At 37.8% G+C, this 22,953-nt stretch overlaps 1 protein-coding gene across 4 annotated transcripts in view; it reads right to left on the reverse strand.

Annotated features, from left to right (window-relative positions):
- PELI1 (pellino E3 ubiquitin protein ligase 1) overlaps positions 1 to 18,924 on the reverse strand; it is a 68,867-nt gene extending 49,943 nt beyond the window's left edge. The window contains exon 1 of one of the 4 annotated variants that reach the window (XM_025354332.1): positions 18,522 to 18,924. The gene's annotated coding sequence lies outside the window, so the exon portion shown is untranslated. The remainder of the gene's footprint in view (positions 1 to 18,521) is intronic. The other 3 variants (XM_025354334.1, XM_025354335.1, XM_025354333.1) reach the window with 3 other exon arrangements.
- Between the last annotated feature and the right edge of the window lie 4,029 nt (positions 18,925 to 22,953).

Raw genomic sequence — 22,953 nt, forward strand, 5'->3', positions numbered from 1 at the left:
CTAAGTTTAAATTTCTACACATATCTATGAATTTCATGCAGCTTTAAATTCTCAGCAAGGATCTCCTCTATTAATATTTTCACATAGTAACATTTGTCAAAACTCTTGGGTTTTACGTAAGTTAACATGATTATTTTTTCACAACAGAAATTCAAATAAGATCCTAATCAACATATTGCTTCTTCTTTAAATACCTTGACATAGACATAAAATTGTTGACATTTGGACCTATTAAGTTTGGTGGGTTTTTTTGTTGCTGTTTTGTTTTACCTTTCACCATGGAAAATTTGGTCTATCACCATCACAATGTTTACTGAGCCAACTATCTACAAGGACAAATAGCAAAGCTTCTTATTCATTCCAGCTAAATCAATTAGGCTATTCATACACTTATTGAACATTTGCCAAAGTGCCACCCTTTTTTAGTATCAATAAAAAGCAATCTTGTAATAAAGATTTATTTTGTTTTGAAAAAAAGCCAGGGTTCTCAAATTCACTGTATTACTGTGCAACTCTTGCTTCCCTTGCCTTCAACATTGTGTGGGCGGAGGAAAGAAACCAAGATATTCAGAACAAAATGTGAAGTTAAGAGAAATTTTTAGACAGCAATAAGTTGTGAAAATAACTTAAACTTATTGTCAGAACAATCTTTTGTACAGAAACATAAATGGAGGCATTTTAATATACCCCTGGCATTCAATGAAAAAATATGAGGCTCAGAATACCATAAACCCAGATATTCTATTTGTTTAAACTAATTGGGCTCTTTTATATATAACTCAAACTGCAATTACAACCATATTCAAACAAGTTTTGTCTAATTCCTCTTAATACCTTTTCAAAAAGAGGACTTTATTTAAAGACAAATTCTTAATAATTCATGAAATATATTATTCCTTTTCTGTGATTATGAAATGTTCTTCAGTACATATTTAGACTATTAAGTTTTCTAAGACCATTCATTTAAAGTTACACTGTATCTTCAAAAGCCCACTTTAAACAAACCATCCTATTATTTATAAAACACACTAAGACTTATGTAAACACCAAACAAATACATACACTGCTGATTCTAGAATATGTATAATAGAATATAGTCTACAATTGCTTGTACTGCTGATCCACATAAAGTCACAGGAATTTCTTAAATGATAGAAGATTAAAGTAACACTTTTTAAGGCAATGCATGTACTATTAAGTTTTCATGCAAATCACTGATTACCTCTCCAGAGACACAACATAATTTTTGTTAGAAATGATTCTCAACTCTAGTATATACTACAAAAAATTATTGTGGTGGCTGCAGTAGAAAGCTTCTCACTTGATGTGTCCCAATAAGCTATGTGACTTTTGATTTTGAAATTTCTAATCATGTGTCTTTTGAATTCACCATAATTCCAGATTCTTCCCAACTTCCCCCCCCCCGCAATTTAAAGTGACATGGTTATTGCTCTCTCTATCACATATATCAAAAAAACAATTTCTTTTGAGATAGGGTCTGGCTATATTGCCCGGGCGAGTCTGAAACTCCTGGGTTACTCCCATTTTTGCCACTCGAGTAGCTGGGACTACAGGCACATGCCACTATGCTACGCTCATAATCAGACATTTTTGACAAAAATGAAACTAAATATGTAATAAATACTCAGTAAACAAATGTTGTTAACGTTATCACTATTCACTTGTAAAAACTTCTAATAATATTTCAAGGCCCATTTGATGTTCTTTTCCCAGTCTGAAAGTTTTTCCTTATACCCTAAACTGGGTATAACCTTATTTGAGCTCCCATAGTTTATCTGCAATTCCTTTATGGGCCTTACCCAGTTTTCTATTATAGTTACATATGACCTTGTGCTATCTTCTATTAAAGCTGAACACTCCTCCAAGGGAGAAACTGTCTTGCTCATTTTGCAGCACTTAATATTGAAGAAATAAAGGAAAAGACATTAAAAATAGTTTGCTAAATTAGATCTTATGAAGTCTTCATTTTAATTTGGTGCATAAAAAGGCATAAATATTTCTATAAAATTTATTCAAGAAATTTAGAAGAAAAAAATAAAATTTCCTAGAGACTACAGAATGTTACAGCCTTTGGGGAATAGATGTGCTTATTCCTATACACAGTAATATAACAGAGGAAATAGAAGAAGCTATATAAATGATATTAGAGGCCATAATATATTATTTTTTATTTCATTTAATACTTTGGGTATTAAAAAGAAAGAGTAAAACACAATGGTCAACTTATATTCCTTTTTGGTAAGAACTGGGTTTTCATTTTCAGACTAAAATCAGTTCTAGAAATCAACATGTAAAGACCCTGTTAGTGTCCTTCACAACCCTTTACTCCTCTTTCTCCTTGAGGCCCTGAGTATCTAGGAGAGAATCTTCGTTTTCATGGTTCTTTATGAATTTCTTGGCCCAAAAGCACGGTCTGCTTAAGACATTAACAAACTAGCTATCAACAAATTTCATTACTAAAGCTAACAGGAAAATCAATAATAAGATGTTATATTAAACTTGTTAAAGTAGTGCCAAATTTTAAAATTCTGATACATTCTTAAAGCTCTCAGGCTCAAAAAGTTCTAGTAATTCATATATATATATATATATATATATATATATATATATATAGCTTTAAAACAGCAATGTAGAAGGAAATTCATATAAATCCCAAATTAGTACTAAATACTAAATAAGAAGAAAAAAAAAAAGAGAGAGAAAAACACGAACGTGTCTTTCCTAGTTAAGTGCTACCCCTTAAAATAGAAAAGGCACTATCAAGCATTATGGGCATCTGTTTCCTGCTGCCCAACAAATATTCCTCCTTTCTCTTATATAATGGTATCTTCATTTCCTTTTTGGAGGAAACCCCTCTTTTATTCTCAGTTTATATATATCTGGAGTTGATTATACCCTCAAACTTGATGGTTGGACATATGGCTCAGTCTCAAAAATCAGAGCTTCACAGTCTCCTGGCCACAAGGGAGTGGGCCAGTCAGAGCCAATGAAATGCACTGAGACTTTTGCTGGGACTTTTAAGAAAGATGGTCACTCTTTCCAGCTACACGACACTGGGTGGATTTAGGTGCTAAGGGAACTGAAGCTATCTTAACGCTCATGTACAGATGGATCAGAAAGCCAACACCAAGAAAGCAGCACTAAGAAATGTACAGAAATTAAGTCTTGATGACATCATGAGAGCCTTGGATGGACCCATTCTTTAAGCCACACCTATCCTGAACCAATGTACACAAATCAATACATTTCCCTTTTCCCTTTCAAGTCTGTTTGAGTTGTTTCTGTCACAGTAGAGTGTCTTAACTGACACAACAACTATTTCAAGTATGTTTGTTTCCCCAAAAGTAAATACACTGGGTCACAGAATCCAGTTTCAAAACCAAGGTAAAAACAGACTTTTCTTCATAGATGATTCTGGTTTTTCAAATCTGCCCTCTTCTCAAAGACTATTAGATATTTGTATCTTTTGTCTTTATACTGTCTTAATACAAAGGAAATTCTTTTGCCACAAACGAATAAAACATTAACAATGGAAAAAAGAAATTAGTAAGTAATGGGGAATGAGATGGGGGAGAGAACAAATCATCTATAGAAACTTTAAATAGTAATCAGATGTGCTTTTTATTTTTACTAAAGGCCTAAATGAGTGTCACAGTCTAAAGCTTGTAAAATTAAGCAGATTCAACTATATACAGCATCTAATACAAAGACATCAAAATACTAAAATCAAAGTTTCTATTCAAAAAGCAGCTGATAAAAATTAAAATTCACAGAAAAACTAAAAACAGACAAATCACTACACAATTTCAAAAGAGGTACCAGTTAATCATATTCATAAAAATTCTTGATTTTAAGCACACTATGTAGTTACAACATGATAATGAGCGCCAGTCATTCTGAAAATGTTTAGCAAAAGAAGATTTAACAGACTAAGTAAATCACGACAACTAAAGTCACTATATAGTAATGTAAAATTAGTACTTCCACTTTCTAGGGATTTTGGTGACTGTTAACAAGAAATGGAGAAAAGCAAACATGAAATAAGATAGAATTAAATATATATTCTTATATTTCTCAGATCGTATTAAAGTGAGCTTTTACCTGCATATTTTAGAAATTCTACATTTTAAGTACCACACGTGACTGCTAGAATGAATTTTATTACTCCTATGATCACAATGAGACCATTAATATGGAGGCTGTAAGCAAGAGGATAAGATAAATTATCATTACTTGAGATGAAGTAAAATAGAATGGTTAAGGGAGTTCTGGAGTCAGACTGCCTATGTCCAACTCCTGGCACTATCTTTTAATAGCTGTGAAACTTGGACCAATTTCACTGAGTCTCAGTTTCCTAACCTGTAAGACTAAGATAATAAATAACAGTAACTAACACATATGCAGTGCTTATTATAATAAATGACAGGCATTTCTCAAAGAGCTTTTTAAAAATTATTTAATTCCTAAAAATGTTCTTAGGAGATAAGTTATATTATCATCTATTTCATATAGGAGGAAACTGAGGCTCAGACCAGTTCAGTAAATTGACCGTGGTCAAACAACTAGTAAGGGCTGACATCTGGGATTGAAACCTCAGAAATTTTGGTTAATACTTGCAATCATTATACCCTATTACCTTTTAATATAATATTACCTACCTCAAAGGATTGTTATGGGACATTAAACAAATGTCTAGTACACTGTAGTAGGTCAACAAAGGTTTCCTGTTAGAGTTTTTCTGACAGTAAATTCCTACTGAATTACCTGACTATTTCTATTATCAATTATTTAGAAATGATTACTTCAGTACAGAAACTATTTTCTGCTAAAGAGAATTTTTTTGGGAAAGGGGCAATGATGGAAATTAATTTCTATTAAGGGTAATAAATCACTTTGAAGACTTGTATAGTGTGGTATTCTTGAGGCTCCCATAGGTTTGATCCGGGGCATGGAAATGGGAGGTACTTTTGAGGCATCCATGGGGAGAGTTAGAAACAAATATAGAGTTATCCCTTGGTATCTGCGGACTTTTCTCCAATACCCAAATCTGCAGATTTCCAAGACTTTTCTTCAATACCCAAATCTGCAGATGCTCAAATCCCTTATATAAAATGGCATAGTATTTGCATACATCCTCTGGTATACTTTAAATTATCTCTGGATTACTTATAACAGCAGTCCCAATCTTTATGGCACCAGGGACCAGTTTCATGGAAGACAATTTTTCCACCGATGGGGGTTAGGAGTGAGTGGTTGTGGGGGAATGGTTTCAGGATGAAACTGTTCCACCTTAGATCATCAGGCATTAGTTAGATTCTCATAAGGAGCGCCCAACCTAGATCCCTCGCACTTCCCAACAGGGTTCACGCTCCTGTGAGATCTAATGCCCTGCTGATCTAACAGGAGGTGGAGCTCAGGCAGTAATGCTTGCTCATCCACCACTCAACTCCTCTGTGCGGCCTGGTTCCTAATACGCCACAGACAGGTACAGGTCAATGCCCTGGGGATGGGGACCCCTGACTTATAATACCTAATAAAATGTAAGTGCTATGAAAATAGTTGTTATACTGTACTTTTTATTTGTATTATTTTATTGTTATATTGGTATTTTTTATTGTATTTGTTTTCCAAATATTTTTGACCCATGGTTGGTTCAATCCTCAGATGCAGATCCCATGGATATGGAAGGCCAAAGGCAGAAACGACAGGATCCTAACCGGCATGTAGTGATTGAAACAGTAATCTCTCTCCTTTTTGCTTTTGTTTTTTACATTGAGACGGAGTCTCACTCCATTACCCAGACTGGAGTGCAGTGGTACCATCTCGGCTCACTGCAACCTCCACCTCCTGGGTTCAAGTAATTCTCTTGCCTCAGCCTCCCGAGTAGCTGGGATTACAGGCAGACACCATCACGCTCAACTAATGTTTGTATTTTTAGTAGAGACGGGGTTTCACCCATGTTGGCCAGGCTGGTCTCAAACTTCTGACCTCAAATAATCCACCCACCTCGGCCTCCCAAAGTGCTGGGATTACAGGCGTGAGCCACTGTGCCCAGGCAGAAACAGTAATCTCTACCAGTATTAAAGGAGGCAGAACAGATATGGAAAGAAAACAGAGGTCTTTTTCACTATGGCAAGTTTGAAGAATTTTAGTTAATATGTCTAATAAGCAGTTGAAAATTTAAGTTGGCACACAGAGAAAGGTCCTGAATTGGCGACAGATCTTTCCCACTCTTTTTTGTCTTTCTACTAGAACAAGTCGGGATGCCAGTAGGAATAAAAAAAAAATAGCTTCCAATTCTTGAGTACCTACTTTATGTTTGACATTGTGCTGATAACTTTATATATTATCTCTATTCCTTTCAACAACCTTACCAGGAAGACACAGGTTGAACATCCCTAATCTAAAAATCTGAAATCCAAAATGCTACAACACCTGAAACTTTTTAAGTGCTAACACGATTCTCAAAGGAAATGCTCTTCCAAGTATAATGCAAATATTCCACAATCTGAAAAAATCTGAAATCCAAAACACTTTTTTGCCCCAAGCATTTTGGATAAGGAATTTAGTAAGTCCTGGTGAGGCTTGTACTCAGAACTTTGAGATTAAGTAAACTGAGTCAACTGTCCAAAGCAACAGAGCTACCAATTAGTGGGGGAGGCATCTGAATAAAGTTTTCTTTTTATTAAAGCCTCTTTCTATTATACTACCTTAGCTTTAACTTGAATGACCCCTACGTCAAGTTCATTCTAGAAAGGGAAAAACAACAAAACTAATGGAGCTCTCAGACTGAGAAAATAAGGAATGAGTCTAGTAATATGTGGCTTCAAAAAGTACAAGTTTAATAGTGATACAAAAGAGCAGAAGAAAAAGAAGTGGACTTATAATTTAAAGACCCTTTAAACCCGAAGGAGCCTTGGAAATGGCCTAGTACTTTTATAAGTGTGGTCCATGGCCTATAGCAGTAGCACACCCAGAAGCCTGCTAAAAATGAAGAATCTCAAGCCCCAGTCATACTTACTGAATTAGCATATGCATTATAATATGATCCTTAGGTAATTTATACAATACATTAATGAAAAACACTGGCCTGATACCATTACAACAGATGAAGACACTAACCAGGTTAAAAAAACAGTTTGCAAAGCTAGAACTCAGGCCTCTTTATTTCTCAGTCTAGGATTCCTATGTCTTCATTATGTGCCCTCCAGACAAATACATTACTTCAAATTTCACTAACCTGAGGTCTGTGCCACAAACATTTAGAACTTAAAATGAGTTTCCATCAAATTAGCACTAAAAATTTTTATTTGTTACCATTTCATTTGGAATTTTAAGTACCCTCATGAGTTTTTTCCAATCATTTGTTTTTAACATCACTAAATGAAACATAAACATGCTATCCCTGACTACAAATAATTCTTAAGCTCAAACAGTAAGTTTCACTTCACTGAACACTCAATGTGAAAAGAGAGTATAGAAGACAGAGACTTTCCATAGGCAAATTATTTAAAGTCATAGAATCCTGGAGCTGGAAGAGACCCGATACAACTGAGATGATAAAGAGATTTCATCAGAATGGCAATTATATATATAGTTCCTGACAGTGCTGTATCAAAAAGTTATCTGAAGCTGGTTTGGGATACAGATACAGATACAGCTAGCAGCTGTATCTGCCATGGGTTGGTTCCAAAGAGGGTGTGAGTTCTGGAGTTACTGACCTTGTAAAGATAAGGAAACTCAGGCTCAAAGAGGTTAAATGAAATATATAAAGTCACATATTGAGAAGATGAACCAGAACTCCAGGTCCCCTAACTTCTGATACAGCGGTTTTTATCCTGTATCATATTGCCTGTCCTATTTATTCAATAAAGAATATAAAATCCTTTTCATGTAATAGATAATAAAAACCAAACCAATTAGAAATGAACAGGGAATAAACACCTCAGACGGTTTTATAGGCATTATAGGATTTACAATCCTATAATAAGGACATACATGGAAGTACATTAAAAGATTTAAAATGAAGCCCACAACCTATAGATTGTATCATTGTGATCAATGAATGATCTCTGACTCAGACTGCTGACATTCTCCCTTCATGGAGAGTTTTTCCATATGACAATTCTTCTTTAGAGTTTATCCATGATGACTCAGGGTACCTAGATGGTACGAAGGAGCCTTCAATTTAAGGAGTAGGAGGAAAATGAGGGGGCCTACTGAATCATTAGCAGCCTACTCAGTTCTGAAACTCAGCAAATCCTTTTGGAAGCCATTTTAAAGTCAGCTTTAGGAGACAAATTCTGGCTAAAGCCTTAAAAGACTAGTCCTTAAGAGCTGAACTATATGCAAATAAATAACGTTATTTCTAAAAGAGACACAACCAAAAGGCTTTAGCAAAATCTGATCTTCTTTTTGTTGAATAAATGTCAGTGATGAATTTTTTAAAATGTCTGCTCTCAATGAAGTTACAGATCTGCTCAATGTTAAACAGTTTAAGAGCCCCTGCTCAAAATTCATCCTAGTTCCTTTGAGGAACAGACAGGGCTAGTTCAGAGACTGAATCATCCTATTTTAAATGAAAATAACAGTAAAGCAGTAAGTATATTTAAAAAGCTTTTTGATACATAAGGTATGTCTATAGGACTAGTTTCTAATTAGAAGCAGCCACTACTTTACAAAAGATACATATTTAACACATTTTCTCATGAATGATGAACTTAACTAGTTTTGTAATTTGGATGTTTTGATCCTTTAATGGTGAATTTAAAGAATGACAGTGAGAAACAATTCAAAGAAAAATCCATCATGTTAATTGTAGTCTAAAATTAAAGCCAATCAGCTTTTAGTGCTTCCAGTACATGCAGTTCATTAAATCTGAAATAAACCCAGAGGAACATGAAGTACTATGGATAGTATCTGCCAAGAACCAGAAATTCAACATTAAGGTTTTGAAGAATCAACAAAGCACTTTCAATTGTTTTCACTTATTGTTAAAAAATAAAATTAAACTGTGCCTTCTAAAGACTAAGCCAAATGATATGTTGAACACTACAATGAGTTACTAGAAAAATATCAGGGCCAGTCACTTCATACTTCATTCTTGTGGAAGGAAGAAGTTATAACCTTCTTTACCACATTACTTATCTTTTTATCTTTTCCTCTTGACTGTCAAATAGAAGCTCAACAGAAGTACAGTCTCCCTCTAAGGTCATATATGATTATTATTACACTAATGATGAAGTCCCCAATTGTTTGACATTTTTGGAAAAGACAACAAACATCAAGAGCTGAAAATAGCTTTTGAAATTCCACTATTACTATCAAACTGCTAATTTAGGTATGTAGGTTCTGGATGGATGCAGGATTAACTCAATGAGTATGAGTTTAAACTCACTGTTTCCTACTGTTTCCTACATTACTGAGTTTAAAAAGTATTGCATCCTACAGTTCACGTAGTTATCTCTTAGTGTCTGATGAGAGATCTTCACAACGGCACACAACAGAAATAGACAAGGAAAGTTTAAAAAGATTAAATATGGCACAAATAGGAAAAGTATTGTACTTGCCATCCACAGGTTTCTACTTTATACCCCTAATTCATTCCAAGTCTACTTTGTAAGTATAAAAATGGTAGACAAACATCGAAAACGCTGTTGAAGAGCAATAGGCATGACTAAAGCTGGTAAACGATGATAAAGAGAGCTATTGGCAGAGTAATGAATAGATGAAAGTGAGACAGGCAGGAAATGAGAAGTATCTTGCAATGCACAAGCTGAGAAGAATAACCTTGAACCTGTTGCTGTAAAAATCTACAAAGCTTAAATAATAGACTGAATTTTCAAATAATTTCTCAATTATTATTATTCATTACTATTTCCAAAATTAAGTATAGATTTTATCATGGTCATATGGTTTAAGTCAACATGAAATGTAAGATGTCCTTTAGCAAAGCAACTTCTCTTCAAATGAAAGTTGTATTATTACTTCTATTCTCTACTTAATTTACACATTTGAGCCTTAGCTCATTAGGTCACAGACACTTAAGCACATCCAACTTAAGAGAATTATCCATAGTCATATTTACTGTTTTGTGAGATCCAATTTTTTCCTTTCCTTCCTTCTCTTCCTGACTTCCCTCTCTTTCTCGTCCATCATAAGTTACTCATTTATTCCACAAAAATGGAAATGAAAAACAGATTCATGATCCTACCAGTAAATTAACAGCCTGAATGAAAGCTATTTCTAAAATAAGTCACACTTCAGTATGGTCATCATCACAGAACTTCAAAGATCGTTATGAAAAACCACTCCCACTTGTTTTTTTTTTAGATTAATCAAAGGTTTTAAAGGACTTTCAGAGTTAATGGAAAGCCCAGGAATTAAATATGGGCTCAGTTGTTCCATGTTAACAGACTAGTGTTTAAAATACATTAAATAATCTAGTCCAGCAGCTCAGTCCTGATAGTATGTGCAGTATACAGTAAGAGAGTCTGGCTGTCTATCTATACATACACATGCACATATACATCTACATACACTACAGGGACAAAAACTCTGAGTGAATTAAAGAACTAGATTCCTAACAATTTACTGAAAAATGTTTAAAATAGGCAGTTTTGTTAAAGTATTCCTTACACAGTTATATACTTATATTCTTAGTGGTCACTATGTAATTTACTACATGGTAAAAGTTCATAAATTCTACTTCATGGCATTAAATTTTAAATATAATTGGTTAAAAATACAAATGAGGCTGCGCGCAGTGGCTCACGCCTGTAATTCCAGCACTCTGGGAGGCCGAGGCGGTGGATCACGAGGTCAGGAGATCGAGCCCAACCTGGCCAACATGGTGAAACCCCGTCTCTACTAAAATACAAAAAATTAGCTGGGCGTAGTGGTGCGCGCCTATAATTCCAGCTACTTGGGAGGCTGAGGCAGGGGAATCACTTGAACTCAGGAGGTGGAGGTTGCAGTGAGCCGAGATTGCGCCACTGCACTCTAGCCTGGTGACAGAGCAAGACTCTGTCTCAAAAACAAAACAAAACAAAACAAAACAAAAAAAAACAAATGAAAACGTTGTGCTCCCCCACCACTGGACATAAATAACAAGAAAAAGAATGGCTTTCTTGACAGGAGAGTAAAAATCACTGAAATGTTTAGTTTCTCAGGTTGGAAAAACTGTACCTCTAAAGAATGAACTAGTATGGTAATTGTTCAAAGTAGTAATCCTACATGTATATTGTCCTGAGAGTAGATTTTTACAATCCATATTTATTGAGGTTTTTGGGGGCATTTAAACATTTAAATGAGATCCAATTTTTTCTATGCCTTTATTAATAAAGATTAAAAACAGTTCTTTAAGGTAAATCAGAATGTTTTCAAAACAACTACTAATCTGAGAAATGAAGCATGAATATAAGAAGACTTAAGAGCCAGATTCATCTCTTAACACTAACATGTGTTAGTCTTTTAGTTTCCCAAGTATATGCCATAGCGACAAGAGTTAAACAATTTCACTGCGTTTTAAATACCATCCCTTTAGTCTTGAATGCAGAAATGAAACTTACCTGAAATGACTGTTTTGAATACTTAGTATTAAGAATGGTATATGATCTTGTATGTGTGTATATGTGTGTGTGAGTGCATTTTGTGAGACCTTAAATATCCAAATGAGTATGGTGCCTTCCATACTAGTCATTCTCAGAAGTTATATACTCTTATTCCAAATGATGCTACAATTGTCCACAACATTATTAAAATTCCTTTTTGGTCTACGGGTGATTCTGACTTTTACAAACAATAACTGCCTTCTCAGACTGGATCTGATTTTTAGAAAGAGCCTCAAGTTACTTTCCATTTTCTTTCTGTCAAGATCTTCTGTGAGTCATTATCTGATAAATAACATGAAATATCACATGGCCAATCACCCCATTTTTCCTTAAAAACAAGGAGCAAATACAAAGTAATGAGCTATTTTCACGTGTGGCTCTTAAGCTGGCTTAGAAAACAACAACAAAAATTTCTAAAAGTCTTGAGTAATGCTAGTATTGTTAAGTGTACGGCTTCCACAGTGACTATTCTAAAGTAGAAGACTTATTTTAGATAAGTGTATAAAATATTTTTACTTTAAAGCAAGATGGACAACCAGCCCTACACAATGTAAGTCTTCTCTACCCTTCCTTTCCCATGCTGATGCTGATTTTATGTATTCATGCTCACCCTGATCTAGTGATCTAGTTACACTAGTTTTTTGTTGTTGTTGTTGTTGTTGTTTGAGACGGAGTCTCGCTCATCGCCCAGGCTGGAGTGCAGTGGTGCGATCTTGGCTCACTGCAAGCTCTGCCTCCCGGGTTCATGCCATTCTCCTGCCTCAGCCTCCAGAGTAGCTGGGACTACAGGTGCCCGCCACCACGCCCGGCTAATTTTTTGTATTTTTGGTAGAGATGGGGTTTCACTGTGTTAGCCAGGATGGTCTGGATCTCCTAACCTCGTGATCCGCCTGCCTCGGCCTCCCAAAGTGCTGGGATTACAGGCATGAGCCACTGCGCCCGGCCGTTTTTTTTTTTAGACAGGATCTGGTTATGTTGCTCAGGCTGGTCTGGAACTCCTGGGCTCAAGTGATCCTCCCACCTCAGCCTCTTGAGTAGCTGGGACTACAGGTGCAAGTCACTATGCCTGGCTCACCCTTGTCTTCTTGTAGTTTCTTGCAGTTGTAGGCATGCTGCCATCTCAGGGCTACTGTACTTACTATTCCCTCTGTGTATAATGTCTTGCTCCAAAAAGTGACGTGCAAGGCTTGCTCTGCTACCTCCTTCAGGTCATTATTCACTTTCTCAACTATTTATCATCTTCTCAATGAAGTCTTTTCTGACTACCCTTTAAAACTGCATCTTGGCCAGGCATGGTGGCTCACGCCTGTAATCCCAGCACTTTGGGAGGCCGAGGTGGGTGATCAGCTGAGGTCAGGAGTTTGAGACCAGTCTGGTCAACATGGTGAAACCCTGTCTCTACTAAAAATACGAAACTCTGCTGGGTGTGGTGGCGTACGCCTGTAATCCCAGCTACTCAGGAGGCTGAGGTAGGAGAATCACTTGAACCCAGGAAACGGAGGTTGCAGTGAGCTGAAATCACACCACTGCACTCCAGCCTGGGCGACAAGAGCAAAACTCCCATCTCAGAAACAAAAAACAAAAAACTGCATCCCCCTCCCAACCACATACTCAAATCCCATTTATTCTCCCTTCCCCTTCCCTGCTTTATTTTCCTGTTTGTGTGTAAAACTGTTTATTAGGGGAAATTTCAAACATACACAAAACTAAAGAGGAAGTAAGAAACCTCATGTATCCATAGAGCATCTACCTTCAGCAATTTTCAATATATGGCCAATCTTGTTTCATCTACGTTCCTCTCCCTTTCAATATTTTGAAGTAAAAACCCACACATCACATTTTAAGTTGTAAACACTTTATTATATATCTCTAAAACAACACTTAAAAAAAATACATTCTCACACCTGAAAAAATGGACAAATCCTTTTCATTAAATATCCAGAGTCTAAATCTCCCCAATTTTGAATAAACGTCTTTTTACAGTTAGTTTGCTCAAAGCGGGATATAACTAAGGTTCATACATTGCATTTGGTGGATAAGCCTCTTAAGTCTCTTTTAATCTCATAGTTCTCCCTCCCTCTCTTATTTCTTGCTATTAACTTTTTGAAGAAACCAGATCATTTTTCTTTTATTTTTTTAATTTTTATTTTTTTGAGGCAGGGTCTCGCTCTGTTGCCTAGGCTGGAGTGCAGTGGTGCAATCATGGTTCAAGGCAGCCTCAACCTCCCAGGTTTAAGTGATCTTCCCACCTCAGCTTCCTGAGTAGTTGGGACAGTGTACAGTTCATTTTTTAAAAAAATTTCTTTGTAGAGACAGGGTCTCACCATGTTGCCCAGGCTGATCTTGAACTCCTGGACAAGAGGCATCTTCCCACCTCAGCCTCTCAAAGTGCTAGGATTACAGGTGTGACCCACTGCGTCCAGCCATTTTTCTTAAAACGCAATGTATTTTACTTATTTTATGGTTTGTGTCTTGTTATTAGAATGTAAACACCATGAAGGCAGAGATTTTAGTCTGTGAGGTATCAGCATCTAGACCTGTGACATGTAAAAGGCATCAATAAATATTGAATGTATTTGGCATCCATGTCAAAAGTCCACTGCTCACCAACAGCAGAAATTGCTAATCACAGTAGTCTTTTCTCTTAAGTTTGAATAAGGACTCCCAGTTTTCTAAACATGGCACTCTAGGCAGCCACCACTAAACAATCAGATTTGGTACCCCAAATGAAATTTATTTGCTGTACCTGCTTTACCCCCTTCAAAAGTGTACTGTCTCTAAAACAGATTTCATTGCACCTTGTATGTTGAAATTTTAGCATGATAAATTACTGTGTTTCTTGTCAACTACATTTAAACATTTCTTAGCTTATTTTAGATAGTTTAGGGGAAAAAGAAAACTGCAGCCAAAAAAAAATAGAAAAAGAAACTGTAGAAGATGGTGGGAAACCGGGGGTATTACATATTTTTAGAATTAGCAACATCCCAAGAGACTCATAAAATAAAAATTAGCAACAAATTTTCTGAAAAGGAAGTAAATTACATGTGTGTTGAATTAATTTTTAAAAAAACTACATGAACAGTCAAGATTAACTGGAGGACGAAGACAGATGTCAGGATTTTCCCATTTACAGGCATCAGCAACACATTCTATTTTTCTGCAACTGGTATTTTGAGGTGTAAACGTATTACAGGGGTGATACTAGAGTACTATGTAGAACCTCAATTCTCTGAAGTGGAGTTTATGTGGCAAAAAGAATCTAAAACATCTGGTACAACATTCTGAAAAAATTGTCAATTCTTTATAGAGTCATTTACAATTCATTTCTGTTAAACTACCAGATGAAGCTCTCTTTCTCTAGGCTTATTTCTGAAGGTAACTATGCTAATTGAAAGACTCCAATCAGATGTTTATGTTTTGATTACTTTTTTCTATCAAAAAAGAAAAAATTAGAAATTCTCTGACATCCATTCAAGAAACACTGTGCTTTCTCTTTATTACCTGTAAATTCATTAAACAACAAAAAGTATTTAGGACCTACTAAACATAGTATGTTAGGCAGTTATTTTCAACCTTTGAAGGAAAAATAGAAGTGATCTATTCAAGACAATTTGGAGAAAAAAAAAAAAAAAAGCTAGGGGCAGAACTTGAAATCATATCCCGATATTTCAATGACCAATATTTCTTGTCTTGAGGTTCCCACACATTAGTCTAGGGGAATATTCTATGGCACAGGTCACACTTAAACTAAGAAAATATAATAAGCACTCCCCTCCCCCACTACCACAAGTGTAAAAAAACTCCAAGAACCCAAATCCCTTGAAAGAATGACTTCTATTTACTTTGCTTGTGTAATATATTCAGAGGGAATCTGGAAAAGATGGCTAGAAATCTATAAACAGAAAGTGCTAAGTGGAATTCACTGTTTATAGACTTCAACTAGAATTTTGTCCCTTATATATGAATGCTGCCAGGAAACTTTATATTGTATTATTTAAAAACATCTTCATCAGGTTTTCTTCACTTTGTTGATTTTCTTCCTTTTTCCACTGGCTTTTAAATCTGCTTTACTCTCCTCAAAGACATAAATGTAACTTTTAGAATAACAGGACTTTTTTCCCCCCAAAAGGAGCACCTAAAGCCACCTCAGTGCCATCATATATTAGTCATTATGAAATTTTAATATATACAGTTAAATATATTTGTATAATAAAATCATCCACAAAAGCCTTTCTAATCTAATAAATACTAGGATAGGTCTACATTGGTGTATTATGGTAAAATGTACACGTATATGTTAGTTTTCAATTCTAAGTCTTTGGCTTAAAATCTCTATCAGCTGTAGAAGCTTCTGCCTAAAAATATTAGTTGTCCACGAAGCATAATGACTATCTATAGTCCTTATCACCTGACCTACTAGAAAACCATAACGAATCATATTCTGAAATGATAGAACTCTTAAAATACAAAAGTGACATTCTGACAACCCAGAAGAGTCTGAAGCTAAATCAAACGGAAACATCCTTTGGCTTCCTCTTTGAAACTTGCCTCAATGGCATTTGGCAGTACTAGACTAGCTTCCTACCCCGTACTTTTCAGTCATTTCCTTTAAGGGGTCTCAAAGAAATTATAAAACCTGCAAAGCCAGACTTCGCCAGTCAACACTAACTTCTGCCTGCGGACTCCAGTGACTGAGCCAAGACAGTGTTAGTAGCTTCCTTAAAGTACAAATGTCCCCGGTAAATCTGGCTTGAAAATGCCACAGAAAAAGTTCAACATAACCAACTGCAAGAACATTTAAATGTCAATCTTAAGGAAAGGATGGATTCTCTCCCCCTACAAACTCCACTGAGGCAAATTTCCAGCTTGCTTTTTAGAAGTAAATAAATACCACTACTACTACATTACAGCACTTCTACCATGCCAATAAAAAGCTAGGTGATAGTTTCCTCTTTAAAACCTGTAAATTCACTAGATGAGACATTATAACCACTTCACTACATGCAACTTTCCATACATATAATTGTTCTACTTTCCAATTATTTATGTTAAACTCAAGATCTCTTTTAACATACTATAGAAAGGGAACAGGTTAGAAGGCTCTGGAAAAATAAAATAAAATAACGAACATCTCACTTTCATTTTCTGATGCAACCACCAAAATCTAAAATCTAAGGACAACCACACAATACAAAATTAAATGTAAGAGAATTTAGAGTAAGTGAAACTATTCACTGTTACTACAGTTCTGATCATTATTTACCTGAGGAAAGAGCTAGTAGAAGTGATGCTTGATTTAAATTTTTGGTACTTTCCAGTTTGGTACCGAAGAAATAAAAACTCACAAAATAAATAAGGTCCTCAGAGTTAAAGATTTTTATCCAGAACAGGTTGCTGATATAAATAAAGGAATTCATATGCTGTATTTGTACAGTAAGAACAATGTTTTGAGACATGTAAATCTGATCACTCAGAAAATATTTTCTGTTGGCTATAAAGAAGATGCATCGTAAACTGAAACAGAACTGAACAAAGTGAACCTTTTCCACAACTAAAAAATTTTAAATTCACCCTATTAAGCAAACTGAATAAAAAATTCATTTCTCCTTAAGTGTGAGAGTAATACATATTCAACACAGTAAAGGACAATGCGATTTCTGAAACAAAAGATTATGTGCAAAGAAAACAAAGTAACATTTTGCAGAGTAAGAAAAAGTAGAGCCTGTGAACCGAAACAGATGACCTTTTCTTATCTATAAAGTATAAAGCTTCAGTTTTTAGCACAACCAGCATCTTACGAATAAAGTTCTCAATAATATTTGTTGATATACTGTTTGATGACTAAACGACAGGAATATTGTTGGTGCTGTTAAAACCAAGGCACATTTCCTTCTGTGTAGTGATTAAAATCTGTTAAATGTACATTTTTTAAAAACCTATGCCCTCTGTCCCATTCTTGCTCTCTTGCCTCTAAGAGACCTACACGTACAAAAATAAAAGTAGATGGTGACGTGACTTTATGATTTACATTAATTTCCCTACTCGAAGCATTTCTCAGTAACTCTTTAAAGGTTTTAAGATTCAAACACTATGTAAGAAGAATTATGGTTTGAACTACGTAACAATTACCTAGACATCTTTTGGACTTCAGCTAACCTGTAAGTAAAATGAGCATCTTTAACTTTTCCACGGGGCATTTGAGAACGGGTTCTTCCTCATAAACTCTTTCATATCCTCAGATACCAGGCGCGGTAAAAGATCAAGCGTATCCATCAGAGAGCTTTTCACGACCTCAGTTTACCCGCTTAGGGAAACGGGCGTATTGTTTCCTAGGGGACCCAGGGGTGAAATTAATTAGCGTGTTTAAAATGCTCTGAGATCCGAAGATGAAAGGAAATGTGAAAGACGCGCGGAGATGATGACAACAATCATAACAATAAAAAGAATGACTAACTTGGAAGTCTGCGTTATGTAAGGGAGGAAAAGAAGTTATCAGATCCGCACAAACAAAAGGGAAACCCACCGCCCCTTTTGTTTCTCCCATTTCCCTCTCCTACCCGCCACCCGCAGAGCTCCCCTCTCACAGCCCGAGCGCGCGGCCAGCCAGGCGCGGGGCTCGGAGTTGGCCGCCGCGCGCCCGGCTCCCGGGCGGAGGGGGAGGCCGCACAGGGCCGGTTCCTGACAAAGGCGCTTCCTCCCGCCAGGGCGCGGGATGGAGGCGCCGCAAACTCCGCTCCCCGCCGCCGCGGGGGCGCGCAGCGGGCGGGGAGAGCTAGCTGGCTGGCTGGCCGCCGGAGAAGCCACCGAGGAAGTTGCGCGCCCGCCCTCCCCGCGCCCCTCGGCGGCCCCGCCGCCATCCATCCCGCGGCGCCCCGCGGCCACACTTACCGGACAATTGCTGGTGGCCGGGATCCCAGCGCTGCCCCTGAGACCCGAGGCGAGAGGGTGAAGTGTTGTGCGCGGGGAGCACGAGCAGACAGCCCGCCGTTCCGCCGCTGCCCTCCGCGCCAGCCAGCCGAGCCCAGCGAGGGGAAGTTGACCACGAAGTCGAGCGCTGAGGAGCCGCGGAAGCAGGGAGAGGCGTTGGGGCTGCTTTGTGGTGCACTCCCGGAGGGCTGGGGACCAATTCGACCGCGCCGCGGGGCTGGCGCTGCTGCTGCTGCTGCTACTGCTGCTGGTGGTGGAGGCGGCGGCGGCGCCCCCCGACGGTCCCTCCGCCTCACACCGCCTCTGGTTTACTGACATACACTCCCAGGGAGGGGAGGGGTCTAACCGGAGGGCGGGGCCTGAGGGAGGGGACGGGGCAGGGCCACAGCGGAAGGCGGTGTCGTCGCGCCGAGAAGGCTCTTGGGAATTGTAGTTCTCTGGCTGAAGAAAAAAGGGATTCATTGTTTCCAGCACCCGACCAGGCTCGCTCTGCACTGAGCATGCTCGAGGGCGAGGTTTGGGCCGCCCCCTCCCACCGTTACCATGGTCACCGACACACTTAGCGAACGTGTTCAGTGCAGATGTTGGCTGAACAAGGGCGGTCTTGTATTCTGGTGTTGTTGGGGATCCACCCCTTAGCCGGTCCTTCCTACTTCGCTCCACCCCGAACTCCTAGCCTCACCAGTCGTAAGTGTCCAGTGAGATCTGACTTCCTCCCGATATTTCAGTCTTCCCTGCTGCCTAGTTTATCTTCCACAAACCCTAAATCACGAATACCACTGTCCCTCATTTCCCTCAATTGAATCTTCTCTGTCTAAATTCAATTTTCTTTACCTAAGGCTTGTCGAAATGTAGTTGTTTCCAGTAATTGAACAATTAGGTTATAAAACTTACGAATATCACCACTATCAAAATCCCGTAATTAATTACTTTGCTCAGTTAATCACATCTAACTTTAAGATTAGCAAAGTACAGGATTAAGATCCCTATATTTTACTTGATTACTATACAAGAATCCGGGTTCGTTCATTTTAAGGCCTACAATTTTTAAGACATACAGATTTCATAAAGTATACGTTCAAAAGACAAGTTGAAAATTGTTTATGTGTATTGGCCAACTTTAGTTTGGTAATAAGAGAAGTCTGAACCAAGGTATGAGTATGTTGTTGGGCTGGTCAGCTAAGTCTACACCCATCTTGGGCACCCAGGTGTGGATAGGTGGTAGGGAGGAGGGTGGAGAAAGGCAGGACACATTACTGGCTCTCCAGAGAGCTAAAGGCAACGCGTCCTGAGCTCTTTTGTTTTCCTTCTCCGCCTAACTAGAACCCCACACCCTGGAAGAAAAAGATGAATGCTTAGGAATCAGACAAACTTTTGGAGCAGGTTTTCAAACAGAGTCTCAAGATCAGAAATCCTTATATCTACAGACTACATAATTATACACTCATTCAAAAAATGCTTCTTGAGTGTCTACTTGTGCTAGGCACTGTTTTGAGCCCCAGAAATAGAGATTCAAAAATGTAAAAGAAACATTCTTATTTTCAAAGTGCTTACTATGCAAAGGAGGAGACAGGTAAATAGACTTAATATGAGAAATACTACAATAGGAAAGTGCACGGCTACCCCTGGATGTGGGCAAAATCAGGAAATGCTTCAAAGATCACTTGAGATAACTAGGAATTAGCATGTTTGTGTATTTTGGTAGGGGAGGAGGAAAAGAGAGGTGGGTGAGAGCATTGGGGGTGGTGTTTGGAAGAGCAGCAAGTGCAAAGACCTAGAGGTGTGAGACCCAAATGTATTTTGGTTCAGCAAATAGTTGCATTGCTGGCAGTAGAATGGAGTTGGAGTGGCAAGAGGAGACACTGAAAAAGGTAAGGGAGACGGCTTAGGTAATGAAGAATCTTGTGCAATATGCTAAGAAACATGGACCTTTTCGTGGAAACAATGGAAAGCCACACAAGGATTATAAGCAGACGAAATTTTGATAAGATATGCATTTTAGACAGATCATTCTATGGAGTGTGGCATGTATGGGACCTGTTACAGTATTACAGGAGAAAAAAACCATGAGAGACTGAGCTAAGGCAAGGCAGTGGCAGAAGAGAAAACTGAGGGTAATCAGACACTATTCAGGGGATAGAATATAGAACATAGTGACTAATTGCCTATGTGTGGGGTGAAGGGAAAAGGAAAGTTATGAATTATCATGCTTGTGGTTGAAAGCAGCAGAAACCCCAGCTCTAACTGGCTTAACCAATAAAGGAGATTCAGTGAACCATCTAGCTAGAAAGTTCAGGAAAAAGGCAGGCTGTAGGGATGACTGATTCAACAACTCAGAGATGTCATTAAAGGCACTTTTTTGCCTCATTTTAATTGTTTTTTCTTCTTTAGTATTAGCTTTATTGTCAAATGACGGTTGCCAACAACTCATATAGTTTTAAGTTTTGCTATTTAGGTCCAAGAAGAAATAAGAAAAAGAATCACTTTTGGAAGCTCTTTTGTGAAGGAAAGAAAACTACTTTCCCAGAAGCCTCAATGATTTAGTCACATGTACCTACATAAACCAAAAATGGCTGCCAGGAGATGGCACAAGGATAATGATCTTAGAATGAAGACAAGTGCGTACCCATAGAGCCACAGAAGTCAGCTTCTACCAAAGCTGTGGTGACAAGGTGCAAATATCCCAGTGATAATTGAGCTGATTACCCAGAAAAAGAGGCATGGAGCCTAAGAAGTGGACCACAGTGTCTACAAGGAAGAAGCCAGGGATGGATCCCAGATTTTTGGATTGTGTGCTTATGGGCTAGTGGTCAGTTATGTACATGACTCTTGTGCCCTGGAGACAGATATGGGCAGCAGAAGATATACTTGGAATATACCATCATATGAATGGCTGTTGAAATTATGGCAACGGATGAGATCACCCATGGAGAGTATGCACGGCAGAAAAAAAGGAGTCAATAATAGAGAACAGTGCTTAGAGAACATCAGCACTTAAGGTGTAGGCAGGAAGATCATGAAAATGCCTGGGAAGTAGCAAGACAACTAGGACATACAAAGAAACAGGAAAGTAATCTACCACCAGGAGGAGAGTCAGTCAACATAAAGCCACAAATGACAGAGATGATAGAATTAGCAGTCAACAATGTTAAAACAGTAATGATAAGTATGCTCAGTATGCTGAAAGAGAGAAATCAAAGATATAAAAAATGGAATTTCTAGAAATTAAAATGACAACTTCTGAAATAATTTCACTGGATGGGATTAACACTCAGAGGCAGATTAGGCACAGAGCAAATTAGACACTCAAAAGAAAAGATTAGTGTACTTGAAGACACAGCAGTAGAATCTAGCCAAAAGAAAGCACACAAAGAAAAAAAAATGAAAAAATAACCCCCAAAACAAAGTCTCAGTGAGCTATGGGATAATACCAAGTGCTCTAATATTTGTGTAATTGGAGTTCCAGATGAGAGATGGGTCAGAGGGGTGACAGAAAAATTATTTGAAGTAATATAGCTGAAAATATTTTCACGTTTGATGAAAATTATAAACCCACAGATTCAAGAAGCTCAATGACCCCTAAGCAGAGTAAACACACACTCCCAAAAACCACTGTAAAAGACTTCACTGTTAAATTGTTGAAAACCAACAATAAGAAAATATTAAAAGCAGCCAGAGAAAAAAGGCAGATTCTGTATAAAGGAATAAACACAAAACATCAGTAGACTTCTAATCAGAAGCTGTACAAGTCAGAAGACCATGAAAAGGCATTTCCAAAGTGCTGAAAAAAAAACCTGCCTGGCATGGTGGCTCATGCCTATCATCCCTGAACTTTGGGAGGCCGAGGCGGGTGAATCCCTTGAGCTTAGGAGTTCGAGACCAGCCTGGCCAACGTGGCAAAACTCCGTCTCTACGAAAAAATACAAAAATTAGCAGGGCATGGTGGCGTACGCCAGTAGTCCCAGCTACTCCAGAGGCTGAAGTGGGAGGATTGCTTGAGCCCAGAAGGTCGAGGCTGCAGTGAGCTGTGAACGCGCCACTGCACTCCAGCCTAGGTGACAGAGCAAGCCCTTGTCTCAAAACAAACAAACAAAACACCATGACACATAGAATCCTATAGTTAGAGAAAATAATCTTTCAAAAATGAAGTTTAAGACAACAAAAGCCGTGAGGATGTCACCAGTAGAACTGCACTGCAAGAAATGTTAAAGCCGCTTCTTGGTAACTTGGATTTATATTAAAGAATGAAGAGTGCCAGAAATGGTAAATATATGAGTAATTATGAAAAACTTCTCCCCCTGACTTAAATTTTTGTAAAAAAGATAACTGACTGTAAAATGAAAATGACAAGACTGTATTATCAGGTCCATAATTAAAGATTTCTGTCAGTATT

This window comes from Theropithecus gelada, chromosome 13 (assembly GCF_003255815.1).
Source record: "Theropithecus gelada isolate Dixy chromosome 13, Tgel_1.0, whole genome shotgun sequence".
In the NCBI taxonomy this organism is placed as follows: Eukaryota; Metazoa; Chordata; class Mammalia; order Primates; family Cercopithecidae; genus Theropithecus; species Theropithecus gelada.